The sequence below is a fragment of the Peromyscus leucopus genome, chromosome 1 (genome assembly GCF_004664715.2).
Source record: "Peromyscus leucopus breed LL Stock chromosome 1, UCI_PerLeu_2.1, whole genome shotgun sequence".
In the NCBI taxonomy this organism is placed as follows: domain Eukaryota; kingdom Metazoa; phylum Chordata; class Mammalia; order Rodentia; family Cricetidae; genus Peromyscus; species Peromyscus leucopus.
Window position 1 is genome coordinate 157,664,484 of NC_051063.1, and position 18,104 is coordinate 157,682,587.

The 18,104-nt window shown below is 45.8% G+C and overlaps 1 long non-coding RNA gene across 1 annotated transcript; it reads right to left on the reverse strand.

Annotated features, from left to right (window-relative positions):
* Positions 1-4,769: 4,769 nt before the first annotated feature.
* Positions 4,770-17,169, reverse strand: LOC119087728. Its single transcript, XR_005091210.1, has 2 exons — positions 17,044-17,169; positions 4,770-5,583 (listed from the first exon to the last, which is right to left on the reverse strand). It is a non-coding gene; the product is annotated as an uncharacterized LOC119087728 (long non-coding RNA).
* Between the last annotated feature and the right edge of the window lie 935 nt (positions 17,170-18,104).

Here is an 18,104-nt window from a genome sequence, read left to right on the forward strand (position 1 = left end):
ACTCCTGTCTTAAAAAGCAAAGGCTACTATGGTGGCCTATACCTGTAATCCTAGCACCCAGGATGCTCAGGCAGGGGAGTCCAACCAAGGGCAGCCTGGGCTACATAAAAAGACCCTATATTACAACAAATAAAAAAGTAGTTAGATTTTTGATACAGAGTCTCACTGTGTAACCCATACTGGCCTTAAACAGTCCTCTTGTCTCAGCCTCTTTAGTGTTGGGATTATAGTTATACACCATCATGCCTAGCATGGAGCTTGTCAAATGCCAATGCCATCTGTGCTAACAGAATTCCTCATGGGTGAATAAAATCTATAATATTTTGTAATTCCTGTGGCTCATCATAAAACCCTGGGAAGCACTAGTGAGTGACAGGTCCCTTAGCAAAGCTCCCATCTTCTGGTAACAAGTCTGTGGCTGATGCCTCTGTAGACCTGTTTACAGCATTCTTTCTGTTCTACCATTCAGCCAAAAGCAGCTGAGGCCAGGTGATCATCAGGAAGGTCACTGGTTGAAGAATCAAGAGCAGAAACAACATTCTTGCATCTGACATAGGGGCACAGTAGCCTATTGGTCCACCACACTAGTCTCTTCCCCAGCTCACAGTTTACTAGAGTCTCTGTCATTTCTCTAACCACTGCCTAAAACATTGGTACTTAGATGTTGGCATGGAAAGCTTTCCAGTGCCATCTTCCCCAGGTGACAAAACAGCTTACTGTCTTTTAGAGGTCCTCTCATATACCAAGTGGATAGATGAGTGATACTAAGGTCATGTGGACTGTGTTTCTGAGGCAGACAGGTGTGCCCTTTAAGACATGAACACAGTGCCTGACCCACCTCTCTCCTTCCAACTCAGCTGCATAGGAGATTGCAAGATATTTGGACAAAATTAGGCTGTAGCTCAGAGCAGGGATGGAAGGGAAATCAGGTCTGATAATGTCTCGTCCTATTTACCCAACCGTGCATTTTCCTACCACATGTTCAGCAGTTTGAAATTCAAATCACATTTATACCTTGGACATTGTTAGAAGACTATTTTTATCCCTGCTGTAATCATCTAATTTGCTGATTACAGGTCTCAAATTGCCACAGAGAACTCAATTTTTGAAAGAATTGTCCTATTTGATCAAATATGTTATTCAAGCAATGCAGTCATTTGTTCCACAAGGTTACCTAGCAGGCAGAGTTAACCAGGAGTAACAGCATTAGAAGCCCACACTTAAAACCAGGCATTAGCCAATCTACCCGCGACAATAAAGTCCTAAATATAATTTGCTGCAGACACTCAGTTCCTGTGCTGACAGACAATTGCATTTTCTATTCAATGAGCATAGATTTTTCCTACCTTGTCCTAATTCTGAATTTAACTCCAGAAAACTCTAATGTACTCAGTGTCACTGACTTACCTGGTACTATTTCCAAGGAGCCTTGGTTGGGGAGGACAATGCCATCTCTTATTAAATAAATAACCCCTTTAAGTTGTTGTTCTCATCAATTCCAATTCTAAAAAGTGTAACATCAGACTGGCCCAAGAGGTTCAAATCTAACACTGGCTTTTTCCACTTGGAGGAATGAGGTCCTTTCCGGTGGGTCCTTTACTGTGTGCTGGGTATCACCAATGCTGGAGACTAGGTCCAGAAAAAACAGCAACCCAGGATCGGGGTGGCCTCCAGGGACCAGGCTGGAGCAGTTGTTCCTGTTGCTGTTGAGGTTTTTGTCTTTTGAGACAGTTTTGCCGTGTAGCCCACACCGGCCTGAAACAGGCATTGCTCCTGCCTCAGCCTCATGTATTAGGTTTACAGGTGTGTGTGTGTGTCCCCATGCCAAGCTAGGTATGGCTGTTGAATTCTCTCTGGCAGTCTGCAAAAAGTGTTCCTAACATGGGGTGGAGGAAGATGAGACAAAAAAGGTGACAGAGACTGCACATCAAACTGAAGATGGGTGTGGTGTCCTGAGCTGCAGGAAGCTGGGGTTAGAAAGGAGGGACGGGTGACGACTGACATGCTGAGAGCAGGTTTGAAGGTAGACACCGAGGGAAGTGGCTCTGTTATGGTTCTGTGGCACTGTAAGAAAACAACTGCAGTACACGAGGGCCATAAAGGGAAGGTAACGGACATCTAGAAACCAACAGCTCTCACACTTACTGTAGTTAATTGATTGTGTGTGAGTGTGTGCGTGTTCATTCCTGTGGGTATGGGTACATGTACCATGGTGCAAGTGTGTAGGTCAGAGAACTAGGTCTCTTGTTCACTACTGCATGCTTTGGGCTAGCTGGCCCACAAGCGTCCAAGGATTCTCTGCCTCCCATCTCACTGAAGGAGAGTAGGGATTACAGACGTGTGGTATGGCATTGAGTTTTTTTACATTGCTTCTAGAATTCTGAACTCAGTCCTCAAATTTGCATGTTAAGTGCTTTTCCCACTGAGCAATAGCCCAGTCTTCTGTCCCCCTTTAAATGTGATCTTGCTAAATTGCTCAGGCTGGCAGGCTTCAAATTCATGATCTTCCTGCCTCTGCCTCCCAAGAAACTAGGATTACAGATGTGCACCACCACCCTAGCACTAATGCACTAATCTACCGTTCCCTCCTTCTGAAACGGGGGCTTACTATATACTCCAGGCTAGCCCATAATCGTGCCTCATCCTTCTAGGTTCTAGGATTATACAACAACATTGACTACCTGCATCTCTCCTTAGCCAGAGCTATTTCTGTCCTGCAATCTGCCTGTTCACCCTTCTAGGTCAGCTTGTACCTTGCTGTCTGTGTGAGCCCACCCCTTTTTTGACTTCCACTAAAGAATGTTTCCACTGGGCTCTGGAAGCAGACACCTTGTGCTAGGACCTGGCTGGGCCACTTCCTGAAGTGATCCATGCTAAGTGTCTCTCAGTTTAGTGTTCCTCTGCTCTGTCATGAGTATCGAGAGGGATGACAACCACTGAACCAGAGGACTGGTCAAGGAATACAATGGAACAACGGGCCTGGGAGTGTGATTCAGCCGTGGAAAGCTTGCTTAGGCTCCCCCAGTGAGGAGCTCAGATGAGTGCTTCCTCAAGGTCACATTGCTACTTGTGGGATTGCCACAAAGAGCACAAGTCCCTGCACCTTCCCCACCTGTAATCAGCTCCTTCTCCAAATTACCCCAATGTGCATTCTTAGTGAGGGAGGAGGGAAAGCACCCACTTCCTCACATTCGTTCCTGAACATCAAATCACCTCTTTCTCTCCCCATTAAAAGTACTATCATTTTGCTAGGTGTGGTGGTACCTGCCTATAACCCCAGCACTTGAGAGGCAGAGGCAGGAGGATCTTCTGCTTGAGGTCAGCCTCAGCTACAAAGTAAGACCATCTTTCAAACAGCCTAAGTAAATAAAAATAAAATTCCTATTATTTGGCTTTATTGGTTTTTCTCTCATTGTCAAAGTAAAGTGTGCCCATTATAATAAGCTAGAATATTGTAAACATGGAAAATACAGAAAGTGCTAATCCCTTAGAAATGCCATTTTAGTGGTGCTAGTGCTAAAATATTACCTTGGGTAGGTATAGTGGCACACACCTTTTATCCCAGCACTCATGAGGCAGAGGCAGGTGGATCATTTTGAGTGATCCAGCCTGTCTACACAGCAAGTTTCAGGCTAGCTACTGCTATATAGTGAGACAAAGTCTCAAAAACAAAACAAAACAAACAAACAAACAAAAAAACACCAAAAAGTTTTTATATTGACCTAAAATTTTATTCTGAATTTATAAAGGGAAACTGTTGCTGTTTTTTTCTAAAAGGCTGTATCACATCTAAGTATTTTAAAATGTGTATGTAGGCATACATGCAGGCCTTTATTGTTCCAACTACTTAGGAGGCTGAGGCAGGTGGATACCTTAAGTTCAGGTATTCAAGGCCACCCTAGGCAATAAGACTCTGTCTCAGTACATACAATAAAATTCAGTGTGCCAGTGTGCATTGAACACAAGCTGGGTAGACCGCTGAATTCCTGGAAGCCTAGCATCTTGGAGACTGAGACAAGAGGAGCTCTAGGAGTTTAAGGAAGATAGTTGGACTTTGTCTTCAGGAAAGAATTTGATTTCAAAATGAAAACAGCAGAAGTGGAAGACTTAAAAAAAGAAGAAGGAGAAGAAGGAGGAGGAGGAGGAGGAAGAAGAAGAAGAAGAAAGAAGGAGGAGGAGGAGGAGGAGGAGGAGGAGGAGGAGGAGGAGGAGGAGGAGGAAGAAGAAGAAGAAGAAGAAGAAGAAGAAGAAGAAGAAGAAGAAGAAGAAGAAGAAGAAGAAGAAGAAGAAGAAGAAGAAGAAGAAGAAGAAGAAACAGGCTGGAGAAATGGTTCAGTGGTTAAGAGCCCTATCTCTCCTCCAGAGGACTTGTATTCAAGTTTTGGCACCCACATGATGACTCAACAACTGTCATAACTCCAGTTTCAGGGGGTCCAATGCCCTCTTCTGACTTCTGTTGGCATTACACACATGTGGTGTCCATACATGCAAGCAAAACACCCACATACATAAAATACATTAAAAAATTTTTAAAGAAAAGGAAGTACACATTTCTTCCTAAAAGTGTACACATTTGACCACTGCTAATATTTAATACAAATCTCTTGGCATCCAAGCTGCCTGTGATTATAGCACTGGTGAAGCAGAGGCAGGAGGATTGCTACAAATTCAAGGCCAGTATGAACTAAATAGAGAAACCTTACACACACACACACACACACACACACACACACACACACACACACACACACACACCATTAAACATAGAGAAAGAGAGACATGGTCTTTTACCTGCCTTTCAAAAACATCTGAGCCTGCAAGCTACTGTTTCATGGGAGAGTTGGCTCTATTGTCATTTGGCCCTGCTGTTTGCCAGCTCTGAGTCTCAGCTTCTCCGCAGACCCAGCATATTCTTGCACAGTTCAGCGTCAGCTGTTTCCTGTGGGATCTTCTTCCAGATGGTGATGAAGGACTAGTTTGTGGTGTCTGGGGGGTTGCAATCACACTTGAAGCAATTCCGCTGCTTCCTCTCATGCAAAGGTAGTTTCATTTCTCTAAAGGTCAGGGTGAGTGGGGCTGAGGTCCACAACAGTCTAGAGCACAGAAGTCACTCAGGCAAGCAGGTGGGCCCCACCTTCCCTGGGCCTTCTTGGTCTCCTTAAGATCTTTGGAGTCATCTTTGACCCTTAGCCCATCTAAGGTGTGTCAAGACCAGAGGTGAGGCAGGTAAGACTTCACAGCTGTTCCCTCAAATGGTGCCCACTATGAAGAAAGGCTGAAGCTTAATACCTCTGGCTTCCCTGATGGGTGACCACGTAAAAGAATCCTAGGCAGAGGAGGCTCTTGAAAAAATCCTTTACCCTGGGGCTGGCTTTGTTCTTCCTGGACTGGCTCCTCTACTGAACTGTAGGAAGAAGCCCTTCTTCATTCTGTCTCACAGTGGAAGACCAACTGCCTCTGAGATGTGCTTGCAGGGTTAGGGATGACGTGTACTGTCAGAAGTCTGCTTTTATATCCTAAAGTGACTGACTCCATGTGGGTACATTTCAACATGGTCCAAGACAGCCTGAAGGGGCATCCCACCTGCAGGATGAGATAGATGCAGTCATCATTAAGGGTTCATGCAAGCACAAAAGGAGGGTGGGTGGGGCTTATCAATTATATTTCTTTTATCCTCATAACAATAGCACTTCAATAATTTACTCTGAATATACCCAGTTGATACTAATGATTTATCTTTTTGTTTTGATTGGGAAAAAGGTTGGTCTGCCCAGCTAGTCTTCACCATGTGAGCCCAGAGCCCAATGAGGCCTGGAAGCTCTTATCTATGCCTTCACCCCATCATGTTTGCACCCTAGGAATGAAGGCAGCAGTCCTGCCTGGCCTCAACCTCCTGCCCTCCCTTCTTCCACCATGCTCTTCTGTAATCCCACATGGAAGCCCTCTGACAATGGAATCTAGCCTTGTCTCTGGAAGCCACAGCAGGTGTGTGTGTGTGTTTGTGTGTGTGTGTGTGTGTGTGTGAGAGAGAGAGAGAGAGAGAGAGAGAGAGAGAGAACACTGTTCAGGAGGTAGAGATCTTTGTGATCCTCCAATCCTATTATGCATTAAAGGACTTTTTTTAGAGACAGAGTCTTACTATGTGTCCCTAGAATTCACTATGTAGACCAGTTGTCTTTGAACTCACAGCAATCTGCTTGCCTCTGTTTCCTGAGAGCTAGAATTAAATGTGTGTACCCACCCCAGCAAGGGCTCCTTATGAAGGAACAGAGAAAAGTGAGCAGGAGGGAGGAGAGGACAAGGGGGGACAGTAGGATGGGAGGAAGCAGACGAGGGGGGGGCAGAGAGAGGGAAAGAAGGAAAAGGAGCGAGAGGGAAGGAGGAAAGAAATCTGGGGTTTGAATTCTCTTGGTCCTTGCTGTTATTACACTGAATTTATCTGGCTACCTGTCATTGCCCTCTTACCCCAAGCCCCAGGTTGAGGTGTCAGGAATGTCATGGAAGACTTTTGAAACTTGCCTGTGCTTCTCTTCCTTCCCTAATGAGCAGAACCCCATGAAGGAGTCAGGGCAGGGGAGAGGCCTCAAGAAAGCATCCGTCCTGTACCCAGAATTTTCTGCTCTAAATGAGAGCAACCAGAGACTGTGTTATTAAGTGAATATGAACTTCATCAGCATAGGCTGATGGGGGTTGGGGTACAGGTGCCAGGCAGTAGGCAGCCATAAAATTAGGGTCTGCTGAGCCTGATGGCATAGCCTGTAATCGCAAGTACTCAGGAGGCTGTGGCAGGAAGATTGAAAGTTCAGGTACAGCCTGGGTAGCCCAGCAAGTCTCAAAATAAAAAGGAAAAAAAAAAAGGCCCGGCAGTGGTGGCGCATGCCTTTAATCCCAGCACTCGGGAAGCAGAGCCAGGCAGATCTCTGTGAGTTCAAGGCCAGCCTGGACTACAGAGTGAGTTCCAGGAAAGGTGCAAAGCTACACAGAGAAACTCTGTCTGGAAAAAAACAAGGAAAAAAAGAAAGAAAAGAAAAGAAGGCAAACGGACCCGGCGGCAGCAGCCGACAGGGACATTCAGACCCGGCGGCAGCCGGCAGAGACATTCAGGCCCAGCGGCGGCCCACAGAGGTACACAGGCCCGGCGGCAGAGACAAGCAGACGCAGGTAGGCAGACGCAGGTAGGCCTGCGGCGGCCCGTGGAGGTAGACGGGCCCAGCAGCAGCCCTCTGAGGTAAACGGGCCCGGCGGCAGCGGCCGACAGGGATATTCAGGCCCGGCGGCAGCCGGCAGAGACATTCAGGCCCAGCGGCGGCCCACAGAGGTAGACAGGCCCGGTGGCAGAGACAAGCAGACGCAGGTAGGCCTGCGGCGGGGGCCCGTGGAGGTAGACGGGCCCAGCGGTGGCAGCCGACAGGGATACTCAGACCCGGCGACAGCCGGCAGAGACATTCAGGCCCAGCGGCAGCCCACAGAGGTAGACGGGCCCAGCGGCGGCCTGCTGAGGTAAACGGACCGGCGGCAGCGGCCGACAGGGACATTCAGGCCCGGTGGCGGCCCACAGGGGTAGACAGGCCCAGCGGCAGAGACAAGCAGACGCAGGTAGGCCTGTGGCGGCGGCCTGTGGAGGTAGACGGGCCCAGCAGCGGCCCGCTGAGGTAAACGGGCCCGGCGGCAGCGGCCGACAGGGACATTCAGTCCCGGCTGCAGCCTGCAGAGACATTCAGGCCCGGTGGCGGCCTCCAGAGGCAGACAGGCCCAGCAGCAGCTGACAGGGACATACAGGCCCGGTGGCGGACTGCAGAGGTAAACAGGCCCAGGGACGGAGACAAGCAGACGCAGCTTGGAACAGGGACGCCCCTAACCCCAACATCTGGGGAAGAAGCTATCTCGGTGGGTCAGAACCAGAATGAATCTGAACACTCCGTCTGAGAACAACCCAGGGCCCAGCTGCTGATCCTGTGAAACCCAACAATTTGGAGGTGTTGGTGAGACTACCCTGCTCAGCTGAAACCCATCTGGGAGAGGATTCAGATGCCTACAGTTTAAAGTCTGAGGAATCAAGATCAGCTGAGGAGTTGACAAATGAACAAAACGTGACCTGGGAACACAGAAGAAGGCGCTACCCAGACACCAAACCAGATCACCAGAATCATAAGTATATAATTCACCGATCGAAATCAGCTGCCCCTGAAGAAATAGCCCAATAGCACCAATTTAACCAAGAACCACTACTAAACCAAAACTAAAAATTAGAACAAGAGAGGCACTCTCAGACACAGACACCACCTGCACCTCACAGAGGAAGAGATGAGTAGACGCCAGTGCAAAAATACAAGCAACAACATAAAGACCTATATGGCAACATCAGAACCTAGTGATTCTACACCTGCAAGACCTAAACATACCATGACAGAAGAAACAGAAGAAATCAACCCTAAAAATGACATTAAGAAGATGATAGAGGCCCTTAAAGAAGAAATAAAACATTCCCTCAATGAGGAAATAAAAACTTTCCTTAAAGAGGAATTGAAAAACTACCTTAAAGAGGAAATAAAAACTTTCCTTAAAGAGGAAATAAAAAACTCCCTTAAAGAGGAAATAAAAAACTCCCTTAAAGAGGAAATAAAAACTTCCCTTAAAGAGGAAATGAAAAACTCCATTAAAGAGGAAATAAAAAACTCCCTTAAAGAAATGGAAGAAAAAACGAACAAAAAATGGGAAGAAATCAAATCAAGCCAAGAAAAAGCAATTAAACAGATGAAAGAAACATTCCAAGATCTGAAAAATGAATTTGAGACAATAAAGAAAACACATGCTGAGGGAATGCTGGAAATAGAAACCCTGACAAAACGAACAGGAACTACAGAAACAAGCATAACCAACCGATTGCAAGAAATGGAACAGAGAATCTCTGACGCTGAAGACATGATAGAGAAAATAGATTCGTCAGTCAAAGAAAACAATAAAGACAAAAAAGTCCTAACACAAAACGTCCAGGAAATTTGGGACACCATGAAAAGACCAAACCTAAGAATAATAGGGATAGAAGAAGGAGAAGAATACCAACTCAAAGGCACAGAAAATATATTCAACAAAATCATAGAAGAAAACTTTCCTAACCTAAAGAAAGAAATACCTATGAAGATACAAGAAGCTTACAGAACACCGAATAGGCTGGATCCAAAAAAAAAGTCCCCTCGCCACATAATAATCAAAACACTAAACACACAGAATAAAGAAAAAATATTAAGAGCTGCAAAGGAAAAGGACCAAGTAACATATAAAGGCAAACCCATCAGAATAACACCAGACTACTCAATAGAGACTATGAAAGCTAGAAGATCATGGACAAACCTCATGCAGACACTAAGAGACCACGGATGCCAACCCAGACTATTATACCCAGCAAAACTCTCAATCACCATAGGCGGAGTAAACAAAATATTCCAGGATAAAACCAGATTTAATCAATACCTGTCCACAAACCCAGCCCTACAGAAAGCACTAGAAGGGAAAATTCAACCCAAAGAAGCTAAACACATCCATGAAAAATCAAGCAATAGATAATCCTACACCAACATACACCACAGAAGGACAACACAACACAACCAAAAAAATAACAGGAATTAACAATCACTGGTCATTAATATCCATCAATATCAATGGTCTCAACTCACCTATAAAAAGACACAGGCTAACAGAATGGATAAGAAAACAGGACCCATCCATATGCTGCATACAAGAAACACACCTTAACTCCAAAGACAGACACTACCTCCGAGTAAAGGGCTGGGAAAAAGCTTTCCAAGCAAATGGACCTAAGAAACAAGCTGGTGTAGCTATCCTAATATCTAATAAAATAGACTTCAAACTAAAATCAATCAAAAGAGACCAGGATGGACATTACATATTCATCACGGGAAAAATCCACCAAGATGAAGTCTCGATTCTAAACATTTATGCTCCAAATACAAAAGCACCCACATTCATAAAAGAAACACTACTAAAGTTTAAAACGCACATCAAACCCCACACATTAGTAGTGGGAGATTTTAACACACCACTCTCACCAAAAGATAGATCTACCAGACTGAAACTTAACAAAGAAATAAAGGACCTAACAGATGTTATGACTCAAATGGACCTAATAGATATCTACAGAATATTCCATCCTAACACAAAAGAATATACCTTCTTCTCAGCACCCCATGGAACCTTCTCAAAAATTGACCACATGCTTGGACACAAAACAAATCTCAACAGATACAAAAAAATTGGAATAACCTCCTGTATCTTATCAGACCACCATGCCTTAAAATTAGAACTCAATAACAACAAAAATTATAGAAAACCCACAAACTCATGGAAACTGAATAATGCCCACCTGAAACATCAATGGGTCAAGGAAGAAATAAAGACAGAAATTAAAGAGTTCCTAGAATTCAATGAAAATGAAAATACAACATACCCAAACTTATGGGACACTATGAAAGCAGTTCTAAGAGGAAAATTCATAGCTCTAAATGCACACATAAAGAAGATGGAGCAATCCCATACCAAGGAATTAACAGCACAACTGAAAGCTCTAGAACAAAAAGAAACAAACTCACCCAGGAGAAATAGACGCCAGGAAATAATCAAATTGAGGGCTGAAATCAACGAAATAGAAAACAAGAGAACAATACAAAAAATCAATGAAACAAAGAGTTGGTTCTTTGAAAAAATCAACAAGATAGACAAACCACTAGCCAAATTAACCAAAAGGCAAAGAGAGAGCACCCAAATTCACAAAATCAGAAATGAAAAGGGAGACATAACAACAGACAATGAGGAAATCCAGAGAATCATCAGATCATACTTCAAAAACCTGTACTCCACAAAAATGGAAAACCAGGAAGAAATGGACAATTTTCTGGATAAATACCAAATACCAAAATTAAATCAAGACCAGATAAACCATTTAAATAGACCAATAACCCCTAAAGAAATAGAAACAGTCATCAAAAGTCTCCCAACTAAAAAAAGCCCAGGACCAGATGGTTTCAGTGCAGAATTCTACCAGACTTTCAAAGTAGAACTAATACCAATCCTCTTCAAAGTGTTCCACACAATAGAAACAGAAGGAACACTACCAAACTCTTTTTATGAGGCTACAATTACCCTGATACCCAAACCACACAAAGATGCAACAAAGAAAGAGAACTACAGACCAATCTCCCTCATGAACATTGATGCAAAAATACTCAACAAAATATTGGCAAACCGAATCCAAGAATACATCAAAACAATCATCCATCACGACCAAGTAGGATTCATCCCAGGGATGCAAGGATGGTTCAACATACGGAAATCAATCAATGTAATACACCATATAAACAAACTGAAAGAAAAAAACCACATGATCATCTCCCTAGATGCTGAAAAAGCCTTTGACAAAATCCAACACCCCTTCATGATAAAGGTCTTAGAAAGAATAGGAATACAAGGAACATTTCTAAACATAATAAAAGCAATTTATAGCAAGCCAACAGCAAACATCAAATTAAATGGAGAGAAACTCAAAGCGATACCACTAAATTCAGGAACAAGACAAGGCTGTCCACTCTCCCCATATTTATTCAATATAGTACTAGAAGTTCTAGCTAGAGCAATAAGACAACAAAAGGAGATCAAAGGGATACAAATTGGCAAGGAAGAAGTCAAACTTTCACTATTTGCAGATGATATGATAGTATACATAAGTGACCCCAAAAACTCTACCAGGGAACTTCTACAGCTGATAAACTCCTTCAGTAAAGTGGCAGGATACAAGATCAACTCAAAAAAATCAGTAGCCCTCCTATACACAAATGATAAAAGGGCTGAGAAAGAAGTCAGAGAAACATCACCCTTTACAATAGCCACAAATAATATAAAATACCTTGGGATAACACTAACTAAACAAGTGAAAGACCTTTTTGATAAGAACTTTAAATCTCTAAAGAAAGAAATTGAAGAAGATATCAGAAAATGGAAGGATCTCCCATGCTCATGGGTAGGTAGGATTAACATAGTAAAAATGGCAATCTTACCAAAAGCAATCTACAGATTCAATGCAATCCCCATCAAAATCCCAACACAATTCTTCACAGACTTGGAAAGAAAAATACTCAACTTTATATGGAAAAACAAAAGACCCAGGATAGCTAAAAGAATCCTATATGATAAAGCAACCCTTGGAGGCATCACCATCCCGGACCTCAAACTCTACTATAGAGCCATAGTAATAAAAACAGCTTGGTACTGGTATAAAAACAGACATACGGACCAATGGAATCGAATTGAAGACCCTGACATTAATCCATGCACATATGAACACCTGGTTTTTGACAAAGGAGCCAAAACTATACAATGGAACAAAGAAAGTATCTTCAACAAATGGTGCTGGCATAACTGGATGTCAATATGTAAAAGATTACAAATAGATCCATATCTGTCACCATGCACAAAACTCAAGTCCAAGTGGATCAAAGACCTAAACATAAATCCAGATACACTAAACTTAATAGAAAAGAAAATAGGAAGCACTCTTGAACGCATTGGCACTGGAGACCATTTCCTAAATAAAACACCGACAGCACAGACCCTGAGCACAACCATTAATAAATGGGATCTCTCAAAACTGAGAAGCTTTTGCAGGGCAAAAGACACAGTCAATAAGACAAAAAGACAGCCAACAGATTGGGAAAAGATCTTCACCAATCCCACATCTGACAGAGGATTGATCTCCACAATATATAAAGAACTCAAGAAACTAGACATCAGAGCACTGAACAGTCCAATTAAAAAATGGGCTAAAGAGCTAAACAGAGAATTCACAAAACAAGAACTACAAATGGCTGAAAGACATTTAAAGAAATGCTCAACATCCTTAATCATCAGAGAAATGCAAATCAAAACGACTCTGAGATACCACCTTACACCTGTTAGAATGGCTAAGATCAAAAACACCAATGACAACCAATGTTGGAGAGGATGTGGAGCAAAGGAACACTCCTCCACTGTTGGTGGGAATGTAAACTTGTACAACCACTGTGGAAATCAGTATGGCGGTTTCTCAGAAAATTAGGAATCGAACTACCTCAAGACCCAGCCATACCACTCTTGGGCATATACCCAAAGAATGCTGATACATACCATAAAGATACATGCTCATCTATGTTCATAGCAGCACTATTTGTAATAGCCAGAACCTGGAAACAGCCTAGATGCCCATCAACGGAAGAATGGATGAAAAAAATGTGGTACATATACACAATGGAGTACTACTCAGCAGAGAAAAACAATGAAAGCATGAAATTTGCAGGCAAATGGATGGAACTAGAAAAAATCATCCTGAGTGAGGTAACCCAAACCCAGAAAGACAGTTATGGTATGTACTCACTCATTGGTGGATTCTAGATATAAAATGAACAATCAGACCACAACCCATAGAACCATAAAGGCTATATATATATATATAGCATGGAGGTCCCTAGGACGACTGTGGCTTATAATAAATTTCAGTTTTACTCAATTATTGAAAAAAAATAGCCAAATGAATAGAAACACATGAACTATGAACCAAAGGCTGAGGGGCCCCCAGCTGGATCAGGCCCTCTGAATAGGTGAGACAGTTGACTGGCTTGATCAGTTTGGGAGGCAACTAGGCAGTGGGACCAAGTCCTGTGCTCAATGCATGAATTGGCTGTTTGAAACCAGGAACTTATGCAGGGACACTTGGCTTAGTCTGGGCGGAAGGGACTGGACCTCCCTGGACTGAGTCTACCAAGTTGATCACAGTCCTCGGGGGAGGACTTGTCCTGGAGGAGGTGGGAATGGAGGGTGGGCTGGGGGTAAGGGGAGGGCGTGGGAGGGGGGAGAATAGGGGAACCCATGGCTGATATGTAGAATTGAATGGTATTGTAAAATAAAAAATATATATCACAAAAAAAAAAAAAAAAAGCACCTTCAGTATCCTTCCCAGAAAAAAAAAAAAAAAAAAGAAAAGAAAAAAGCAGGCTGGGGCTGTAACTCAGCAGACTGTCTAGCATACACAGAGGTCCTTGGTTCAATTCCTAGTAGCACAAAAAAGGAAGGGAGGGAGGATTACAAGGAGGAGGGAAGCAAAGGCCAAGCCCACAAGAGCATGTTCACGGAGGCATTTTTGGTGCACCACGGTGCCAGTGTGGGGCATCAGATCCACCCCACCCCATCTCTGGCATCGGCAGCCTGTTCCCTCCATTGGATTGGTGAGCACAGGCTTCCTGAGCCTTTGCTGAGAGGACTGTGGCTCAAGTGGCTGGTGTGCTGGTAGAAGGTCCCTTGTGCACAGCTGCTGGACCCTGACATGCTCTGATGCTACTGAAAAAATCCCAGCACTGTCATCCCAGCTCCTGGAGGAAGTCTCTGCATGACAGCCTGCGAAGTAAGCCTGTATTTGAATTTCATCTGCAACCCCGGTTGCCTCCAGACAAGCTCAAACCTGCACAGATGGCCCCTCGAACCAAAAAGTAAAAATAACAAAAAGCTGGCGATTCTGAGCCTCCCTTTTTCTCTGGGCAGATGTGCGGCAGCACATTTTGGGAGGCGCACCGTCTGTATCCCTGCACTGCACCCTCTCCCCTCCTGTGTGTTCACACTTCCCACCCTCTGGCTTGCTGGTGGGTAACAGCTGTGGCCTTTGGATGTGATTTTAGAAGTGCCCGGAGTGTCTAAGCATTTGTGTGGGATTCGGGATCTAGAGGAGTAAAGTTAAGAGTTGAAATGCATCTCTCAGTCACTACTCAAGACTGGTCATACGGTATCTATGAGAGGGCCCAAGGGAGAGGCAGAATGGTTAGAATGGGTTAGGTGACCAACAAGAGCAGAGAAGGACCTGCCATTTAGACTAGTGCAAGCCAAGAGTAGGAGGGCAACACCAAATCCCAGCCAGCCATGGAAGAAGACCAATGGCTAGTTCACCTTCCCTTAGCTGAGAACAAAGGTTCTGCACCCACCCCAAGATTATAGTTATAAATCAAGACAGACCCAGAAAGGAGTCCAGAGAGCACTCCTCAGGGTCATCTCAGGGTGATCTGTTGAGCACTGCTCAACAAATGGGGAAAAGTTAAAGCAGGCAACCTGCCCTACACACCATGGAAGACATGTAGACAGACTGAACTCTGATGGACCATGTGACCTGAAGTCCCAAATTTCATTCAGAAGTAGTAGCTGGGGTCTTTGGTCTCTAAAGAGTCAGATGAAATAAAATTAAAGTGGAACAATTGCCAGGAGGAGAAATACAAAATTTATGAATTAGAAAAATAGCCAAGGTATAATGCTACATGTTTCAGGTGTGCCTCCATCTGGGTGTTGAGAAGCAGTCCCCCTTGGCCAGCTTGGCTTTGTTCTGTGCCGATGTCCATTCTCTACTTGGTATTTTCCATTATCTTTAAGGTTGACATTCCTGCCAGCTAGAACTTCCTTCTCAGAATCTCTAGCTGAAGAGTCCCTAATCATTGTGGCCAAGGAATGCAGAGCTGGGGCAGGCCAGGCATGTGGCATACATCAGTCCTTGGGGTTGGAGTCAGCCCATCAGAACTACCTGATTCCACAGAAGGGGGTAGGGGGTTGTCAGTGGTCGGGCAAAAGCAGCAAATACAGAAATAGCACAGAACCTGGTTAAGGCCTGCGCCACAGCAGAGATGAGCCCGTGAACAGCTGCATCCTGCATTTCACAGCAGGATTTTTGCTGTAGCTGGGAAGCCATATTCAACCATTCCTCATTACAACCCCATTATGTTGGTCTCCGTGACTGGCCTGGGGAAAACCTGTCCACCCCTCAGCCTCAGGGCTGGGCACAACCCGGCAGGGTTCTGCTAATTTTTCCTTTTTGCTGTGTCCTAGTTTGGGCTTCCATATTCCTCTTTCTCAACCTCACTCAGGTGAAAGAAACAGCCCAGGAGGCTATTCCCTAGCCAAATCTCCAAGCTAGGATTTCTCTCCAGAAAGCCTTTGTACTACACGATTTGAGCCCAACACCCCATGGCTGTTCTGGGAGGCACCAGGAGAACACGCGTGACTGAATATGTGGGGATGCTGGTTAGAGGACAAGGGAAAACAAAGACATCATCAGAGAGGGACATTACAGAAGCTGGCATATGGGTAAATGAATCTGGAGAAACAGAAAAATAGAGGTTCAGCAATTTGCCAAAGGTCAGACACTGAGCCTGGCTTCAGGGCCTGCTGCTACATTGAACTGCCGGGAGCCTCGGTCGGGTTAAGGGAATGTCCTATTAACAAGTTCCTGAACCCCCAAACCCAAAATTGGGAGGGGCCCAGGTACGGGTTTTCAGGGCCACAAGACCTAGCCGCCTAAGCCTGCAGGGGGCGCGCATTCCTCCCCAGGACTCTTGGCTGCTCAGCCTTTCGGCCTGGAGCATGCTTCCTACCAGTCCCAAGCCCTCGACTCCCCCTTTTAGGCCTCCTCAGGCCCGCCAGTCCGGGATGACAGCTTGGCTGGGCCCCACGCCTGGACTGCGCCTTGTACGGCGCCTCCCCCTGGTCACGCGGCACAGATGGGAGAGGAGGAGGACGAGGAGAGGAAGGAGGCCCTTTGGGGCATAAGGGTAGGAGCCCAATCATTGGGCGTCACCTCTGAAAGGAGTTCTGCGTATCTCGGGGAGAAGAAAGGAGCAAAGAAATGGAGGAGGGGATGTCCAGGAAGCAGCGCTACGGGGCCAGGGGTCTGGACCACCGCAGTGTCTCCGCCACACCCAGGCGGAAACGATCTCGACAGTTTGGCATGCGCCCGCCTCTAGACTGCTAGGGAAGCAGGCACCCTAGTCACCTCATTGCTCACGGGCAGCAAGCTTCGCCATGTCGGCCAACCACATGCAGCCCCAGGGGCAAGGGCAGGACACAGGAGTCAAGACCCCAAAGCCCCTGCAACGCAAGCCACTAAGCAAGCCCTAGAAGCTCAGCTGCCTAAGGCGAATTCTGGTGGTGCCAGTCTCCAGCCACGTGGCTTGGGACAAGTTTCTTTACCTCATCTGTGAAATGGGAAAGAGCGCACCGTGTGGTGTTATCATATAGGGTGATTCCGTCCTCTAGGGCCTGACCTGGCCACAGCGGTCACAGTGCAATAGGATGGAGGAACGGAAGTTCGGCCAGAACCAGTCCACCCGCGCCCCTGCAGCCCAAGACCTCCCTGCGCGCGCAGAGCCTACCCGCCTCCTTCCTCGGAGCCCGCGGCCCCGCCCTCCTGGCTCAGACTGTACTCCACGTGCTGCATGTTTACCCACGTGACTTCAGAGCCCGCCCCCCCCCAGCCTCCGCCTCCGCGCCGGCTCCACCCCTCGACTCCGCCCCACATTTGTGCGGCTGCGCAGTAGTGAGCTAACGCTACCCGCTGCGATAACGTAGCTGAGCTTAAGCGGAACGCTGTTTGGGCAGGCAGAACACTGGGCCTCCGCGTGGCTGCGCGGCATACCGCGAGGGGGCGGGGCTGGACGGGTAGGGGCGGGGCCAAGCGTGCTCACCCGCTCCCGGGGAGGGCATCGCGTGGGCGGGACTGAAGAGGGTAGGACCGGGGTACCGCACAAGCGCGGGCGCCTCGGGACCATCGTGCTTTGGGACCTACTTTCCTGGAGCTACTGTAGGCATTCTCTTCCCTTGCCCTCCTGCTATTTCTTCTGCTCTTCTGGCTTGGTGCGGTGCAGGCCTCGTGCGTCATCCATTTTGGCTTTGTGATACCATTGAGGCTCATTACACCTATTTCCCCCCTTATTTCTCTTTCTCTTCCTTTATTTACTCCCACTTCTTTCTCTTTTATACTAGGGATTGAACCTAGGCCTCAGGTGTGCTGTGCATGTGCCCTACTACTGACCCCACTAATGGCCATTTTCACTTTTACTATTTAGAAACCAAGTTTGCCCAGGTCTGCCTTGAAATCTCTCGGTAGACCCAGGCTAGCCCTGGAGTCCCTCTGTTAGGCCTAGGCTGACCTCGAATTTGTGATCTTTCTGCCTCAGCTTCCTAAATAGCTGATATTACAGTCAAGCCCAGCTTCCATAAATCTTCCTATGTAGACCCCCTGCTCCAAAATC